At 38.2% G+C, this 19,586-nt stretch overlaps 2 long non-coding RNA genes across 2 annotated transcripts in view; one reads left to right on the top strand and one right to left on the bottom strand.

The window, feature by feature from the left end:
- Positions 1-19,586, bottom strand: part of LOC140506564 (uncharacterized) — a 90,160-nt gene that overhangs the window by 34,339 nt on the left and 36,235 nt on the right. The gene's annotated exons all lie outside the window — the stretch shown is intronic.
- On the top strand, positions 1,822-3,489 carry LOC140506565 (uncharacterized). Its single transcript, XR_011967978.1, has 2 exons — positions 1,822-1,864; positions 2,307-3,489. It is a non-coding gene; the product is annotated as an uncharacterized lncRNA (long non-coding RNA).

Genomic DNA, 19,586 nt, shown 5'->3' on the forward strand with positions numbered 1-19,586 from the left:
TCCATCTGTTCTTTCTCTGGAGCTGGATAGTATTTTATATCATAAGTTCTTAATTGTCTTGGGTCATTGTATTACTGAGAATAGCTAAGTCATTTGCAGCTAATAATCACTACAATACTGCTGTTACAGTGTACACTGTTCGAATTCTGCTCATTTCATTTTGCATTATTTCATGTAAATCATTCCAGGTTTTCTGAAGGCATTCTGTTCTTCTTTTCTTATAGCACAATAGTACTCAGTCACAAACATATACCATAACTTGGTTAGTCATTCCCCAACTGATGAACATCCCCCAATTCCCAATTCTTTGCCATCATTAATAGAGCTGCTATAACTATTTTTGTACGTGAAGGTCATTTTCCTTTTCTTTTTTAAAAATCTCTTTGGAATATAGACCTAGTAGTGGTATTGCTGAGTCAAAGGGTTTGCATAGTTTTATAACTCTTAGTTCCAAATTGCTCTACAGAATGGTTGAATCAGTTCACAACTTCATCAACAACGTATCAGTGTCTCAATTTCTCCACATCCTCTCCAATATTTGTCATCTTCCTTTTCTGCCATATTAGTCAATCTGATAGGTGTGGTGTGATACCTCAGAATTGTTTTAATTTGCATCAATCCTAATCAATAGGAATTTAGAGCATTTTTATATGACAGGTAGGTTTGATTATTTTGTCTAAAAACTGCCTATTCATATCTTCTGACCATTAATCAATTGGGGAATGGCTCTTAGTTTTATAAATTTGACTCAGTTCTCTATATCTTTGAGAAATGAGGCCTTTATCAGAGATACTTGCAGTAATTTTTTTTCATAATTATGATTACCATGTATTTCCCTCCATCTTATTTATCCCCCTGTTTATCCTGCTCTCTCTCTTTTACCCACCTCCCCCAATCTGCCTTCCCTTCTCTCAGCTGCCTCCCCCCCCTTTTCCTTATCACTTCCCCTTTCTGTAGGGTAAGATAGATTTCTATACCCAACTGAGTATGTATGTTTTTCCCTCTTCAAGTCAATTCTGATGAGATTAAGATTCACCCTCTGCCCCACTTCACTTCTCCCATCTTCCCCTCAACTACAAAAGCTTTTTTGCACCTCTTTTATGTGAGATAATTTACCCATTTCACTTCTGCCTTCTCCCAGTGATTTTCTCTTTCTCACCCCTTAATTTTATTTTTTTAGATATTATCCCATCATATTCAACTCATACCCTCTATTTATTTATACTTCTTCTAACTGCTCTAATAATGGGAAAATTCTTAGGAATTATAAGTATCATCTTCCTGTGTAGGAATGTAAACAGTTTAATCTTATTAAATTCCTTATGATTTCTCTTTATTCTTTACCTTTTAATGTTTCTCTTGAGTCTTGTATTTAAAAATCAAATTTTCTATTCAGCTCTGCTCTGTTCATCAGGAATGTTTGAAAGTCTTCTGCTTCATTGAATATCCATTTTTTCCCCTGAAGGATTATACTGTTTCTCTGGGTAGGTGATTCTTGATTGTAATTCTAATTCCTTGCCCTCCAGAAGATCATGTTCCAAGCCCTGCAATCCTTTAATGTCAAATCTTGTGTTATCCTGACTGTGGCTCCATGATATTTGAACTCTAGAATTTGTCCATAATATTCCTGGGAGTTTTCCTTTTAGGATCTCTTTCCAGAGGCAATCATTGGATTCTCTCATTTTCTATTTTACCTTCTGTTTCTAGACCATCAGGGCAGTTTTCCTTGATGATTTCTTGAAATATTATGTCTAGGCTATTTTTTAAAAAATCATGACTTTCAGGTAGTCTAATAATTCTTTTTTGTTGTTGTTTATTTTTAGAATCAATCTGGTTAAGTGACTTGCCCAAGGACAAATAGCTAGTAAGTATCTGAGCTCAGATTTGAACTAAGGTCCTCCTGACTCCAGGGCCAGTGCTCTATCCACTGCCCCCAAGGACTGCTGCTGGTTTCTTGTGGTGTGGCCTGTTCTGATGAAGCCTGTGTTGGACTGTGTTCCTTTCTCACCCCACTGCAACAGACCTTTCCTGCAGACCTTGTCTTGGGTTGGAAAATTGTTTCACCCCCATCCTTTTGTGGGTTCTACCACTCCAGAATTTGGTTTGAGGCATTATTTAAAGTTGTTTGAAGGGGAATTTGGGAGAGCTCAGGTGAGTCCTTGTCCTTTTTCCACCATCTTGGCTCTGTCCTTTGTCCTTCATTTTTTGAAGACCCAGTGACATCATGTATGAGTGATGACTTGATTTGAATTGGATTTAAGTGAGGCAGAGTGGCATGAAGTCATCAGTCTCTTTCTCTTTTCCAGAGTCATTGAAGTCCAGTGGCAAGACAAAAGTCAAGGTGACTAGCGACAGCCAAGCATGCAGTGGCATCTTCTATGTCTTACCAAACTCTAAGCAATCCATGGAGCTTGCCTTCATGGCCATTGAAACAAATCATTCTCATCTGACCATTCCACTGGGAGAAGTCTTTACACATTTGAGATAAGCATCCCCCTAACTCACCAACAGATTTAAAGCCTGTTGAATCCCCTCAATCTGATTTAGCCCATCTGCTGAGATGGTTTACCAGGGTGTGGCTGACATGCATTCTACAGCTTCTTGGAGACACAAATTGGTTGAAGGTAAACACCAAAGGTGAAAGGCAGCCCTGAAAAGGGCTCATCAAGCCCTCTTACCAGAGGTGCTAATTTTTCTGAACACCTCATACAGCAGACTACTAGCAAAGGAACTGAGGAGTTTTGTAGAGAGCATTGTTATTTCCCTTTAGCATGATAACCAAGAAGAATTGAGGAGGATATTGTTGCTTTCAGATATGTGAATTGAATGAACAGTATGTCATGACCAATTTGTGGCCATTTTTGTTCTGGTTCTCACCTTGGCTCTCCCAAAAGCTTCCACATCTTGCTCTTGTTAGCCCCATAAGAATCTGTCTTCTCTTTAAACTATGCATGCTGAAAGTGTGCCTATCCAAACAGCATCTGTGATGAAGTAGCATCCTTATCTGTTGAGCTAACACACAAGCTTTAAATGAGGTTCCCAAAGAGTACATGAGATATCTAAATATTTAAAGATGCCTGCCTTATGTGTATCAGTGACACACATCTGATCAGGGATTGGGCTCACTCCTCTCTAAGGAAAACTATGATTTCTGCTTTTGAAAAGAGCATGAAGAGGGCTGTGGCTGGCTGTTCACTCCTTCCCTAGCCTATCTTCCAGCGGGCTTATAAGAATTGAATATATTTACCACAGCTCAAATATCAAAGGGAACCAGACCACATATGTATGGCTTCATGGGTCCTAGCAGCCATTCAAAAGTTTTCACTTTCCTCGTAAAACTGACCCTCTTAAAGTCCTGTCTAATATGTCCTCCAATAATCTCCCTTATTCAAATACACAGTACAGCATTCAGCATTTCCTCCACCAATGAGATATCATATCTCCCTCCACATATGCAGCATGCAATAAAGGATTATCCCTCCAGAAAAACTACCAGTCTCACCTGAGTCTTATACATCTCTTCATTCATCTTCCTTAGCTTCTCATTAGATTATAATTACTTTGTAGAAAAGAACCACATGTCTTCTACTTTGCTGCTGCTAATACCTTACAGAGTACCCTCTATGTATTGGGCACTAAACAAATGTTTATTACTGCTGCTAAAAGCTGTTATGATAGCTAAGGGGTTAAACTTGTGAGAAACTAGAAGAAATAACCTTGCTAGCTTTAGCTTTATCTTGAGAATATAAAAGTTCAATATTTTTCATGAGTATTTTATCTCAAGAAATACAGGGGAAACAAGAAAGTCAGCAGATGTTTGGGAGATGAGAGGATAGAACCTTGAAGAGCCTGCACAGTAGAACTGATTAGACACCACCAGGACAGGGGATAGTCATAGGAAAGTCAAGCCAAAAGAGACAAGGTTTAGATGATAAACATAGGACTGCTACCAGGACAATGGAGCAGCCCTCCATTTACTAGAATGGTACTGAGCATGTGTGGGACTGATACTTAAATGACACATCGGGAAGGTAGGTGAAGGAGCAATACCTGTGAGCATTGTGAGCAGAGCTAAAAACTAGCAATTCTGGCCTTGGTGAAAGTGTCACAAACTTATCTCCAACCAGCCATCTAGAGACAGCTTCAGCTGTATTCAACTGGGGGTGGGACAAAGACTTCAGGACACAAAAACCTGGCACACTGGACTTTGGCAAGAGGACAGATACCCAGAGACTGATCCCATAAGCAGAAAGTCTAAAACAGAAGGACTCTGCTGGAGATAATCCTGCCAGAGGTGGAGTTTGGAGGAAACAGTAAAAAGCAGGGAGTAGCACATCTGGGGTATAGCCACAGAGGTTTGAAGCACACCATTGAATAGCTTACTATTCTTGCTTCCTTCACCACTGCTGTCTTTTATCCTAAATGATCTCCCAGTATGCATTACCATGACTACTCTCTCCTGATTCTTCTCAGTCTCTTTTATAGGATCATCATTCATATCATGCCCCATAACTGCAATGATTCATTAAGACTCTGTCCTGGCCTCTCTTCTCCCTCCACTCTCTCTGTTGGTGTCCTGATCAGCTATGTTGGCTTTAATTATCACCTCTAATGATCTAAGGATGTAAGGATTACAGCTCTATATATCCAGCCCTAGTCTCTGTCCTGAGTTCCAATGCTGTATCACCAAGAGCCTTTTTGGATATTTCAAACTGGATATCCTAGAGACTTTTGAAACATATTTCCAAAACAAAATTCATTATCTTTTCTCAAAAATCCTCCCCTTGACTGAACTTTCGTCTGTCAAGTACAATAACATTCTTTCAGTCTACCACATTTGTAAACTCAGCCTTTCTTCATCCCCACACTATGTATTCAATCAACTGCCACAACGTGCCATTTAACATTAATAGCTATAATAATATATAATAATCATAATACTTTTAGAGTTAATATGATATTTTACAAATATCTCACTTTATTCTCACAACAGCTCTAGGAGGTACACGCTGTTATTAATCTCATTTTACAGTTGAAGAAACTGAGATAGACAGCAGTTAATTGACTTACCCAAGGCTTCACAGTTAGTGTCTGAACCTAGATTTGAACTCAGGACTTCCTGATTTCAGGTCCAGCACAGTATCTACTGTGCCACCTAGCTGCCTTTGACATGTCTAATCTTAACCTCTTCTCTCTACCCACACAGCCTCCATTCTACTTGAAGCCTTCATTATCTCTCATGTGGACCATTGCAGTAGCCTCCTGATTGATCTCCCTGACTCCTTGATAGATCTTTACCTACCTACCTGACTCAAGTCTCTCTCTATACCAATATATCCACATAGTTGCCAAAGTAATATCTATATATGGGAACTTACATATACTGCCACTCAGGTGAGAGTTTGGTTAGGGTTACTGAGTTATTTTTTTCTTATTCTTTTAAAATTTTTATTAAAGGCTTGGTTCTCTGAATATGGGAGGGGGGGATATTTTTAGAAATGGAAGCTGATATAAAAATGAAATACTACAATAAAATTTTTTAAAGAAAACAACAAAACAATGTCCCTAGAGCACAGATCTGACAATATCACTTCTCTATGCAATAAATTCCAGTGGTTCCCTATTACCTTTAGGATAAAATATAAATTTCTCTAATTAGCTTTTAAAGTCTTTCCTGGTCTGGCTCCAATCAAGTCTCCTTATATATTATTTCCCTTCTTCTACTCTGTGGTCCAGACAAAGTGACTTACTCTGTTCCTCAAACACAGGCTCCATCTCCCATCTCTGTGCTTTTGTATTGTCTATTCATCCATATCTCTACCTCAAAGAATCCTTCACTTCCTTTAAGACACAACTCAAGAACCACTTTTCAATTGCCTGCAAAACTTTTCAATGAACTGTTGGACTGAGAAAAAATAGATAGAGTTTCTCTGGATACACGTATCATCAGGAATACAAGGAGAGTAGCTTGTGGCCAATTTCTCTCTTGTTCTGTTAAAGCAATTTTTCACCTAATTTGGAAATACCATGGTTTCCAAAAAAGAAAGTTTGAAACTTGAAAATGCAGCCAAATCCTTTGGGTTTTGTGGCAGAATAAAAGTAATTTTATAAGCATATTTGCCCATGTATCACTGTATATCACCTATTAAACACTCATCTTCATAAACAGCTGTACTAGACACTGTACAAAGCAAGTTATACAATCTTTCACTTGCTTTCACAGTGGAAAATGACCAATGTTGAGACAAAGTGACGTGATCATGGTCACCATTGGCTCCCATAGGGTAACATTCTGTGGAAACAGTCAACCAAGAAGAGGCCTTACCCAGAGAAAATTGACTTTCACCTTGGCAAAGAAATCACAGCAACTTAAATAGAATTTGTTTTAGCTCTCAGATAATACTTATAGTTCAGCCCCCATTAGGGAATAAGTAATCAATGATTGAGAGTAATTACAGTTGAGAGACATTATGGAGTTCAGTGGATTAGAGCTCCCCTCCTACTCACTCCTCATCTTCCTCCCTTCTGATATAGGGTCAGTGATAAAAGGTGATTAACAATTCCATAAGGTATGTGTTCAAAGGCAGCATGGAGTTCAATGAGTTGGGGCTTCCATTAGCATATGAGGACGATGATTAAGAGTGATTAACAATTTCTTAAGTCATATCTTTTGTGTTAGTATTTACAACTGAGAAACAACATGGAACAGTGGATAAAGAGTCAGCCTCAGAGTCAATGAAACCTAGGTTCAAGTCCCTCTGATGTGTACTGTATGGGGAATTTTGGACAAGTCACTTAATGTCTCAGACAATTCTCTAAAATTATAAGGTATATCAGCAGATGTTCATGGGTAGAGTATTTCCACTTTTGCCACACTGATGAAATCACAAATTTTGGACAAAAAAGAGTTCAGAGGAAAAGAATACCTCAGTATGAAAATATGAAATTGAAGATGTGATCTAAAAGTATAAGCAGAAAGCTGTGCCAAGTTTGAAGTCAAGATTCCCATTTCAGAGGGCTGGGCTGAACCATGTAGTACAAGAGCCTGAAGCTGCAAGTTCAAAGCCAAAGTATAGCTTAAGTTTAGAAAGTCTCTGAGAAAGGAAATGTAGGAGACATTTGCAAGTGAGTTTGTCTCTAAGACAATATCATTCTATGGCAGTGGTGTGCTACTATGCCCTTTCTCTGTCCACCTGGGTCAGGGCCTGAACACAAATATACATAGTAATACCATATTGGGCGATTCCTTGTCTCTTCCCCTTGAACTCCTGGATGGGCAGAAGGTTTGAGGATCAGCTTGGGACACTGAGCATGAGAAGGAAGAACCATTCGTGTCTGGGATTGATGGCTCTGGATCAAGAACTATACTGCCTTTTGTCATACGTTCTTGGGTTCTCTGGCACTCCTCTCAACTCCATGGTTTATTAACACTCTCCAGTCTGAAATCCAAGACAATCCTCTTTAGGGCATCATGCAATAGTTATAGGATCCACAAATGCATGTGCTGACATGTACACAAAGAAACGCAAATATGTACAGTCACAAGAACACATTGAGTGGATTCCTTACAGTGGCTGGGAATGGGGGTGGGGTGGGGAATGGTTAGTTGGGCAGAAAATGGTGAATTAATAAGCAGGGGAGAGTAAGTAAAGATTGGAGGGAAGGGTGTGGGTGAGAATCATTGAAATGATCACCGACTGTTAGTGAAATAAATACTTAACGACATTTTGTCCTAGTCTTTTATAGAAGTCTTGAGACTTTGGGAGGTTTTCATAAAAGAATAAAATCAGTCAGTGAATGATGAAAGGAATTTTTATTAAATCTTTTTATTGGTTTGTTTTAAATTAAACAAGAGAGAATTGTTGCCTTTTAGTCATTTCAGTCATATTCTACTCCTCATGACTCCTTTTGGGGTTTTCTTGGCAGAGATACTGGAATGGTTTGCCATTCCCTTCTCCACCTCATTTTACAGGAAAGGATATCAAGGCAAACAGGGTTAAATGACTTGCCCAGGGTCATGTAACTAGTAAGTGTCTGAGGCCAGATTTGAACTCAGGAAAATGAGTCTTCCTCACTTCAGGGCTAGGTAGACACTATACCTCCTAACTGCCCTGAAAGAGAACTTAGGCTCTTCCCATCTAGGAGTGGAGTTATGAAGGAAAGGAGACAATTAAAGGAAGAGAGGACCAGACCTGGCACTTGAGGGGGAAGGATACAACTGGAAGAGGAATTTCGGGGCCTTAGGTGCAGTGGTCTTGAAGAGGAAGATGAACTGCAATGGTCCTTCAAGAGGCCATTATATGGACTCAGCACATTCAGATTGTGTCACACTCTCACTATGTTGAGAGTTAGGGGTGCTCAAGACCCCAAAATACTGACTCATCAGGTCCGCCCAGTTGAATTTGACATGAGCCTTCTTTCAGCCAAAGAAAAACAAAGTTTATTTAAGATCTGCCATGTTGGGAAGACTCTTAAGGAATCTGCTCATTTGTGACTCTTGTATGGATAGGCAGGCCAGATAGAATCTGAACTAGATTGAATCTGAGCATTTTCATAGAGGCAAGCTGGATCTTATATACAGAAAGATTGTGGGAGGGATCTAGGGTTAGCCAAGTAGTCTGGGAGAACTAGAGGAGGGATTTGGGGAGGGTCTTGATGGGAGTGATCTATAGACTGGGGTAACTAGAGGTCAGACTCCAAGAACCAAGAGAATGGGATTAAGGGTGGGAAGTATCTGAAGGCTACCTGGAGATAACAGTCAAAGGAGGGCTAGGCTAGGTTAAGGATAACAGAGATTCCGGCTTATTGATAAATGACCTCAAGTGAACTCCAGTTCCAGTGGGAAGATTTAAGGAGAGTTCAAGAGGGCTCCCAGAGCCTATACCCCTCAACTATAACTCCTAGACTAGGAGTGGTAGAGGGGCAACCCACGGGTTCATTATTACTTCCAAACTAGGGAAGGTCATTGACCCAGGCAAAAGACAGAAGGGACAGCATCTCTCTCCAGGGAGCTGATTGATTCCCCATCTCTCTTTTCCCAGCCAAGGAGCTACCGGAGGCTCGCTAGTACAGCTTGTTTCCCCTCTACCTTCACTTCCCAAGCACTGAGATTTCTAGAAAGGATCAAGGCCAGGTGCCAAAGAAGGGTTTGGTCTAGAGCAGAGAAAGCCCGTCACAAATTAGTTTTATAAATATTAAAGAGTAAAAAAAAAAAACCAGAAGGTTTTCAGGTACTAAGAAATATATTTCTCAAAATATTTCACTCTTCCCATACATTGTCAGCTCTCTCCTTATTATTACAATAGAGAAGACGTGGAATAAAATGTTTGCAACTTACCTCCTCCCAGCTTATTTAATTAATCCTGATTTTTTTTCCTTTGGTTTCCTGAACTCCTTCAACCATTAAAAGTCTAGGATCTCTCTCTTTTCAGTCAAGATAGTTCCTTTATAAGCAATCCCACAGTTGGACATTCAGTTTGTTGACTTCTAGAACATAACGATTTTGATATTGTGGATACTGCAAACTAACTTAGCTTCCTGTTTGTTTGTTTTTTAAATATAAGGAGAAGTTAATGATACCAAAGGGGAAAAAATAGAAAAGAGCCTTCCTCGTTCCCACAGCAATCCAGCAGGCACACTAATGTAAGCATCTCTAAGGCTGGGGGGGGGGGGGGGGGGGAACCAAAAAAACTGAAAAGACGACGACTGCCAGAACGAGCAGGAACAGAAAAGAATTTTACTGGCAGAAATTAGAAATTGTTCTTTCTCACTCCACCAACACACAAGTAATGATCACAGAACTGCCTTCTGCTGCCTTTGTAATCCCTGTTACAGAAGTGATCCCCAAAGGGGCAAGAGGGAAAACCACACAACAGGAGTACCAACCAAGTCCCTCCCCACTCCAAGGTCCCACCCCTACCCCATGCCTGCTTGGATGTGCTCTGAGTACCTCGATTAGTCAAGACTGCAGGTCAGAACTATGTGGCTTAGGGCCAAAGGCAATTGCTAAATTTCCAGAAGAGAGAGTAGGTACAGTCTGTGCTCTTCCAAATAAGTTATAAAGTTCAAAGTAGAACAGAATTAGAAGGGGTTGTTGGGCAACATTTCAGAATTAATTTTGTAAAAGGAAATCATTAGCCAGTACATCACTATATCCACTCGACTATAGGGTCTAATGTGATGTTTTTTTAAACTGAGATATTCAGTCCACAGACCAAAGATATTCAGATCCCATAACCTAGTGCTTTTCAGAATAGTGACTTCATAGAAAAAAAAAATGTGAAGAAACTTTTCTTAGCCATGGCATAATTTGATATTCAGTCAAAATACAGAAAATCTGCAATAATTCGTATTTCTTTGGCAAATACAAATATTTTAAGACCATGGCTTATGGGTCATTATTTTAGGGACCCTCATAAATGACCTTTAATTTCTGTTCCAAAAATTGATATAGTCATTAATAGTGACAGGAAAATAGTCAGAGCTGAAATGGATATTGTTTTTATAGCCTTTACTTCATTTGAGCCTTACAATAATCCCATGAGGCTGGTAGTGTAAGGTATCATATTTTTATTTTGCAGATGGCAAAACAGATCAGTGGAGTGATTTGGCCATGGCTACGCACCTTTTAGGGTAGTAGAGGGGCAACCCTTGGGTGCATCATTATCTCCACACTGGGGAAGCTCCTTTACACAGGTAAAAACCAGAAGGAGTCAAAGCTCATGCAGGGGGTGTCTGACTGGCTACCCATCTCTCATGTCTCAGTCAAGGGAACTCCCAGGGATTAGCTGGTCATACCTGTCCTACCCCCAGCCCCCTAGAATGGACATTTCTAAAAAGTCCAAGCCCAGGTGACAAAAAAAAAGTAACGTCCATGGCAACAAGAGCCTACAAGTGAGTTTTATGGATCTCAGAGGTTTTGGTTTGTTTTTTTTTTTAATATCTGGAAGGTTTCAGGAGACTATTACATATTTCTTAAAACTTTTTGTTCTTCACCTATATCATGATAAGTAGCAGAGTTGAGACTTGAATCCAGGCCCTTTGACTCCAGGTCTAGTTGGTTTTTGTAAATTTTACTAAGTGATTTGTAGCAAAAGATACAAACTATTAAAAAATAAAATAGCTTTGGAATAATCTGCATCCAAGGCACCTGAATGGAAACTGTTGCTAAGGTGTTGCTAAGAGAGGATTATTCTGTTAGCTTTAAATTACTCCTACTTGGCAGGTTTCAGATAGAAAACTTTTGGGAGGTGGGATTTGGTTAAATACTCTTTAAGAAGAAAGTGAAAAATTAACTCAATCAGAAACCTTTTCACTCAATGAGGTCTGTATTATCCTTATAGAAATATTTCCTGTGGCTCTTTTCTTCTGCATGGAAGAAAAACACAGGAATAGTAGGGTTCAGAAGGTTAATAAAGATGCTTGAAAAGCAAGTTCAGGCATTCCTGAACCACTTAGCAGGAAGTGGGCACGGAAAATTATCTGTCCTTAGAGAAAATCAAGCCATCTGGAGTAGATTTTTATGCTAAGCTATCCAGAAGTAGTAGATGTGAAGATGGAGGATCTGAAGAGAATGTCATTTCTTTTACTTATTGTCTTTGTGACCTTGGGAAAGACCCTTCATCTCTCTAGGCCTCAATTTCCTTATCTTTAAAATGAAGAAGATGGGTCAGATGATCTTAAAGTTCCTTTCCAGCTCTAAAATCCTACAGTTGTTATTAACTCTAGAGTATCTTGTTACCTTAAGAGGAGATTAATTCCAATATAAGGTTCTTCATAAGTTTGAGGGACATTCTAATAAAACTATCTTGATAAGACCAGGATTAGATAAAGGCATAACAGTTGAGTTAGTGAGTAAAGTACAAAATTGTACTTCTTGGGAATGTATAGACAGAAAAATACATAAGAGAATAATAATCCTATTAGCTCCAGAACAATGCTGCCCTGAAAGGAGAATAATCCCAATATAGGGGTCTTCATGAATTCAAAAAGAACATTCTAATAAAACTATCTAGAGAAGACCAAGGCTAGATTAAGGTATAAGTAGAACAGCTGAGTTAATGGAAAAGGTACAAAGTTGTACCTCTTGGGAACCTACAAACAGAAGATCCCTAAAGAGAGCAATTCTATTAGCTCCAGAACAATTGCTACCCTGAGAGGGGAATAATCTGCATTTAGGGTCTAGTGTGAATTCAAAAGGAACATTCTAATAAAAATATTTTGATAAGACCAGAGTTAGACTAACCTATAATTATAACAGTTGAGTTAGAGTAAAAGGTAAAAAGTTGTATCTCTTGGGAACCTACAAATAGAATTATGCCTGAGAGACCAATTCTGAAATCATAATAGCCAAGGTTAATTCATCGTAGAATAAGAAAACTAGAATAGAAATTAGGCCAATCAAAAAAAAACTTTCTATCCAGCATTCTTGCCATTCAGCCATGTTGTCTCTCTTGGGGGTGTGTGTGTGTGTGTGTGTGTGTGTGTGTGTACATATACATATGTATACATATACATACCTATGTATGTATATGTACACACATACATATATATATTTATATTAGGTAGAGAAACTAATGAGGGAATACTTATATGTCCTTGAGAACAGTATTTTGTTATACAGATTTCTGTATAATGAACTTACATTGGGTTCAAATAACATTTTGATCACCTCTCATTCCTTTGAAGTGGGGAAAAAAGGACAGAGAAATTGGGCCAAGGTTCTAGCCCCAGTAACTGTGTGACTGTGGGTAAGTCACTTATCTTCTCTGAGGTAGATTTTCTCATCTACAAAATCTACATTAAAATAATTTCCATCTAATATATTACCAAAGGTTGTTATGAAGATGAAATAATGCATGTGAAAGCACTTTAAAAATTCTAAAATGCTTCATGGATGTAAGGTGCTATTGTTGAAGTTTGGGTTATAAAGGGGTATGGTCAGCCCAGCTGGCTACAAGTGATCAGAACTAGGAACCCAGATAGGCAAGATAAGTTCTTCATCCAGCAAGTAAGAGGTTGCATTCTACAGGAATCAATTGAACTGGAACAATTAAATGCATACCCTCTGTCCAGAAAGTGGAGCAAAGTGAATAAAATATGGAAATTTTTTTTAAAATCTGCAAATAATAGCTAATCGAACCCTACCCAAATACTATACCAAGTATTCATGTGTAAAAATACATAAATTGGCTCTTTAGACATAGATCTTGCAAAAATATGGAAAATGGTCTTATGGGATGAACTATTAGAGTAATAGAATGCTTTCAAGATGAAAGGCATCTTAGAGATCAACTAGTCCAACCTCCTCACTTTAAAGAGGAAGAAACTGAGAAAATCAGATCTTATATAATGTCCATAGTTTTTAAAAGGCCAACATAATGCATTTACCTGGAGTCTTGCAAATCTATCCAAAGGGCTTTAAAATGAAAAGGATGGAGGAGGGAGAAGGTTGATGATGTATTTTATGTATATTCCCCAAGTCAGATACCTGAGAGAGTAGCTACAAAGAAGAAAGGATAGTAGCATTTGAAGTGCTCAGGACTTCACAGGAGACAACATACAAGAAAGGAGTCAGTAGCAAAACCCATGGCCCCAAATGTCTCCACACAAATGTCCAAAATTTAGGCAACAAATGAGGAAATGCAAGGTCTTAATGTAGGGAGGCAAATTTGACCTTATATGTATATGTATGTATGGGAGTGTTGCAATGAAAGCTGTAACTGGACCATCACTCTGGATGAGTATACCTTTGTCAAAAGGAATGGGATAGGTAAAAGCGAAGATGGATAGTAATGTTATTTATTAAAAAGGTAGACTTGTGAGGAAATCTGGGAATGGGGGAGGGAAATCACAAAAGAATATTTAGTTAAAAGTCAATGGAGGGAAAAATAGAAGTGATTTTTATCATTGGAGTATACTACAGTCAGATCAGGAAAGAAAGCAGAAATAGCTCAGGAGTTTGGGAAGCAGATCGCAAGCCTGGAACAAAGGCACGATATTGTAGTGATGAGGAACTTCCGTTTTCTAGACATCTGCTTGAGCTTTCTCTGCCAAAAACAGAGTAGCTAATAAAGCTAATAAATTCTTGACTTGCCTTCAAGATAATTTAATCCTTCAAAATGTGATAGAAACAACAAAGGGAAATTCTATTCTGGATATGATCCTCACTAATAGGAAGAATTATTGTCTGGAGTCAAAATGACAAAAACCTTGGGTGGAAGGACAGTGGGAGAGAAAGTGACCACTTTCCTTTAGAGTTTATGACCAAAACAGAGAGGAAATCTGAACACAATTAGACATGTACCCCCAAGTCTAAGAAAGTCAATTCTAAAGGGTTCAGGAGGAAGGACAGATAGGATGCCATGGACTAAAAATACTACCGGGCATATGAGGCCAGGAGAGTTGGGAGATACTCAAGATGTATGCTTGTGAAGACACAAAGGAAAACAATGTCAATGAGGAGAAAAAGTGGAATTTGTCTGAAGAGACTAATATAGACACATAGGAAACTCACCAACTTAGATTTTTACAAGAAATGTACAGAAGATGAAAATAATTGCAAGTAGTCCAAAACTAAAGGAAGAACATAGAACAATCATGTAAAAATACCATAAGGAATGCTAAAACCCAGCTTGAGCTGATACTATGAAGGAAACTAAGGACAACAAAAAGGGGATTGTTTTACTCCTATATTGGGAGAAAAAGGATGATCAAAGAAGGACCTCTGCTTGCAGAGGATGAGGCAATGATAACTGACAACATAGAGAAGAGAGACACTCCATTTTTAATTTTCATTCTCCAACAGTGACCTCTGAATTTGGAAATGATGGGAAAAGATGGCTAACAGGGAATTGATATGCAAGATAAGATATGATTGTTATCAGTAATATTTGAAAGATCATGGAAAATGGGGGAGGTAACACAAGATTGGAGAAGTACAAATGTCATTCTGGTTGTTGAAAAAGGAGTGGGAGGAGGGAGAAAGAACAGTCTACAAACTACAGACTAGTGAGCTTGATTCAATTTCTGAGAAAATTCTAGAACAGATTACTTTACATTTTCTTCTGTTTTTCATTTTGTTTTTGTTTGACTGATTCTTGATGTCTCATAGAGTCATTGCCTTCCACTTGCCCAATTCCAATTTCTAATGGTTTTCTTCAGTGAACTTTCATACCTACTTTTCCAGTTGGCCAATTCTACTTTTTAAGGAGTTGTTTTCTTCAGTGTACTTTTGTTTTCCATCTTGTCAATTGTATTTTTAAAGGAGTTGTTCAATTTTTCTTCTACCTCTCTTATTTGACTTTTAAAATCCTTTTTGAGCTCTTCCAAGATGAGCTTTTGGGCTTGAAACCCAAACCTTTGAGGTTTCAGATGTGGGTACATTGACCATGTTGTTCTCTCCTGAATTTGTGTTTTGATCTTCCCTGTTAACAAGATATTTTTCTATGGTCATTGTTTTTCTTTGATTCTTCTTGCTCAGGTTGTTTGCCTTTTTCTGACTTTTTAATTTGATCTCTCCTTTTGGGGCCCTGTGGGCATTATCCCAGACTTCTTGTGCTGGGGGACTAGGGACTGATTACTGGTTTTCTGTGCTGGGGCCTCAGGTGCTGGCTGCTGGCTGTTGTAGTAGTCTGGTAGTTTACCTGGTGCTGAGCTAGAGCTGGTGGTGTGGCTGGTATGTGCCTGGTGTTGGCACTTACCTGCTCCTCCACCCTGGGGCTTAGGATCTCATGCTCATCCACTGAGGTGGGGCTTCCTGCTGGCTTGTTGAGACAACTCTGTTCCTGTACTGGTCCCCTTCAGCCACAGCAAGAGGGACCTTTTCTGTTAATCCACCTAGCTGCCCAAACTAAAAGACTGCTATACTCCATCTTTCTGCTGCCTCTACCATTTCAGAATTTTTCCTGGGGCAAGGTCAGTAAGGGAGGGTGTGTGTGACTTACTGCTTATTCCACCATCTTGGTCCCCAGAAGCTTAAAAAAAAATCTAGGACAGATTACTTAAGATGATAGTCATGCCAGACTAAATTCCTATTTTGATAGTAAATATGGAGGAACAATACATACATACATACACACACACACATATGTGTGTATGTATATGTATATATATATATAATTGCAGAGATTTTAGCAAAACTTTTAATTAAATCTCCCATGCTATTCTTCAAGAGAAGATGGAGAGATAAGATTAAGCCAGAATACAATTAGATGGATTCAGAATTATATGGATAGCCAAACTCAAAGAGTAGTTGTTAATGATTCTATATCAACATGACAGGAGATCTGTGGAGCAGGGATTTCTGCTTGGCCTTGTGCTTTTTAACATTTTTATCAATGACTTGGAAGAAGCATAGTATGATGAAGCATGCTCATTAAGTTTGCTAATGGCACAGATCTGTGAGGGTCATTGGAAATATGTTCCTAAATTTGAGTGGTTATAAGATAAGAAATATTCTGTCAATTCAAGAAAAGAAGGAGTTCTGAAGATGTGGAATTTGCAAGCCAGTAACATACATCTTCACACCCTGTTTGAGAGTCATGGAGTACTATAGAGAGTTTGGCCACCCCACACATGAATTGTCATAGTTTTCATCTCATCCAACAGAAAATAGCCCCTTGTATAGCTTGAACTTTGGACTAGAATCTAAGAAAACCCTAGGAAATGACCATATCAGCATTTTTCACATAAAATGGAATCAGACACATGCTACTAATTGCTTTTTTCCTTCCAATAAATATATTTGTTACCAAAACAAAGCCAAGGAAATGAAAGTCAAATCATTCATTTGCTGCACACTGTAATTTTTATTAACTTGGAAAAATAAACTTTGAATCACTTTTCTAATCAGCCTGTCCACTTGCTTGCGTTTTTTTTTAAGTTCAATTACAGTTACAGGTTAATATTATTTTTGAACTTAACACATCACTGGGAACAAAATGATCAAGGAAGTGATTCAAGTTTATTTCTTTAGTTTGGGGTTTGTTTGTTATTTGATTTGGAGGTTTTGTTGTTTTTTTTTTATAAAAAATAGGCAATTAAAGCAGCAATCCTCCTCCAAAAGCAAATCCTCCCTTCTCTGTATCTGTACATCCGATCTTCTCACTGGACTAGGAAGTTAGAACCAGTGACTCATCTCCTTCTCAGTTTGAGTTTCCTCCAGAATAAGTCTAAGAACAGTGGATAGAGCATGGGTTCCTCAAGGAGGAAGACAAGTTCAAAGTTGGCCTTATTACCTTATATGACCCTAAGCAAGTCATCAACCTCTATCTACCTCAGTTTCTTCATCTGTAAAATGTAGGTGATAATGCTTGCCTCACAGGATTGTTGTGAGGATCAAATGAGTTAGCATATGTAAAGCACTTTGTGAAGCTTATAGTGCTATGCAGATATTAGCTATTGTTATTATTAATACTTCATTACACATATTATATCTGTGTCCTAGCAATGAAGCACCAGGTTTAGTGAGCTAGGTTCAGTCAATCTTGAAACTTCTCACAAAAGTCTTTTTGGTACCTTTTGCTTTGCCCTGGAAGTATCACAATTTAGTTCAACTCTAAGCTTCTACAGAAAAGGTGAAGAGTTCTCAGCTTCTATTTGATCCTAAAGATAACTAAAAGGATAAAACCTGAGCCCATAATCAGTCAAAATTATTATTCTCTTTCCATCCATATCTCATCTACCCAGATCACTCAATGGATAGAGCTTTGGAGCTGGAGTCAAGAACACCTGAATTCAAATCTGGCCTCACTTATTAGCTTCATGACTCTGGGCAAGTCATTTACCTCTGTTTGCTCTAATCTACTAGGGAAGTAAATGGTAAAGCATTCCAGTGTCTTTGCCAAGAAAACCCCATAATTTGGTTCCAAAGAGTTAGGCAAGGGAAAATACTCAGAGTTACTAGGTCATCAAGCAAACTATCGATACTATGAACCCTGCACTCTGTAACATAGTTCTTCTGCCTGTACAGTCCTCCTGACGTGTAGTCATACCTTATTGTTGAGACTGTTTCTTTTTTTTTTACAAGGGAAAAATAGTTGGGGTCATCAGAGAATCAATTCCTTCCCTAGACCTACACAGCCTGCATGAATCACAGTACTCATAAAAGGTAAGGCACCCATAGATGTGGTGGTTCAATTCCTTGCTATTTCTCAGATCTGGGTCCTTCTTTATCCAGGAATTCCTCCTCTTGTTTCTGGACTTAGTCTTGTTCAGGAACACACCCTCTATGTCTAGGAGTTTTGGTCCAAAACCTCAGAATTATCCAGGAACTCCTATGCTCAGGCACTATTCAAATTCTTGAAACATCCAGTTTGGCCCAGACATTTCTTATTACTCTACTACTGTGCCCTTCCACTGCCCTCTCTGGGCCTAAATGATGCCATCACCTTCTAACGTCACATGGCTTCTGAACTACATAGCAGGACAAAGTTTTTCTCCAGAGAATTGGCATACATATGTGTCCAAGCAACTTCTCTCTGCCCATCTAAACTATGGTTCTCTCTATGTCTCCATTGGTATCTGTCTCTTTTAAAGACTAAATTCAAGGACATAACCCAGGATTATGGCTAGTCACAGGACTGAATCAATAATTCTCGAATATGTTGTTAATGGGAATGCTTATATTTCATATAGGGAGGTACTTTCAACACCAGAACAAAGCTCTCATCCTATAACTTTGCTGATGTTGTTAATATAGAATTACACTTGGCTTTTACATATATGCATATGTGTGTGTTCATCATATACACATATATGTGTATGTAGTTGGAAAGTTATTTCAAAGACAAATTTAATTATTAAATTGTTAAAAATTAATAATCATAATTTAAGTTCAAAAACAGAGTCCCTGTAGCTAGGGTTTGCTCATTTAAAAACATATGGAAACTCAAGGCACAAATCATAGAAACTGTAAACAATTATGTGAAAAGGAATGATAACAATGAGACAACACTGTTGGTACATTTCTTTAGTGTAACTAAATCAGCCCTCAGAGGAAGGAATATCACTTTGAAAACATGCATTAACAAAAATAGAAAAAAAAGAGGTCAGTGAAATGAGAATTCAATTTGAAAAACCTAGAGAATCAACAAATAAGCAACTTTCCTGAAAATATTTTTAAAAATCTTGAAAATTACCATAAAAATAGATAATAACAGGGGGTGAAATAAAAGACACTAGAAATAATAAACAAAACCTGGTTCTTTGAAAAGACTAATTATTGATAAACCCTTTTTGCTAACCTGATCAAAAAAGGGAGATGAAAATAAAATGATCAAAATTAAAAAATGAATAAAGTGAATTCACAACAGAGAGGAAATAAGAATAATTATATGAAATGATTATACACAATTAGATTCTAGCATAGAACACAAAGGCTCTGGACTCATTTTCCCAAATCCCACTTACACTAATAGGTCAGATCTTTAAACAAAACTACTGTTTTCAGTGTTCTAGGACTAAATCTGAAGGATTTTCTTTTCTTACTTTGGTGGCTTTATGTGTTCCTATTCAGCGTGCTCCCCAGTATCAATTACCAGTTACTATCTCCCCAGTGTTGTTGTTGTTCATTGAAAAAGACCAAA

The sequence above is a fragment of the Notamacropus eugenii genome, chromosome 5 (genome assembly GCF_028372415.1).
Source record: "Notamacropus eugenii isolate mMacEug1 chromosome 5, mMacEug1.pri_v2, whole genome shotgun sequence".
NCBI classification, from domain to species: domain Eukaryota; kingdom Metazoa; phylum Chordata; class Mammalia; order Diprotodontia; family Macropodidae; genus Notamacropus; species Notamacropus eugenii.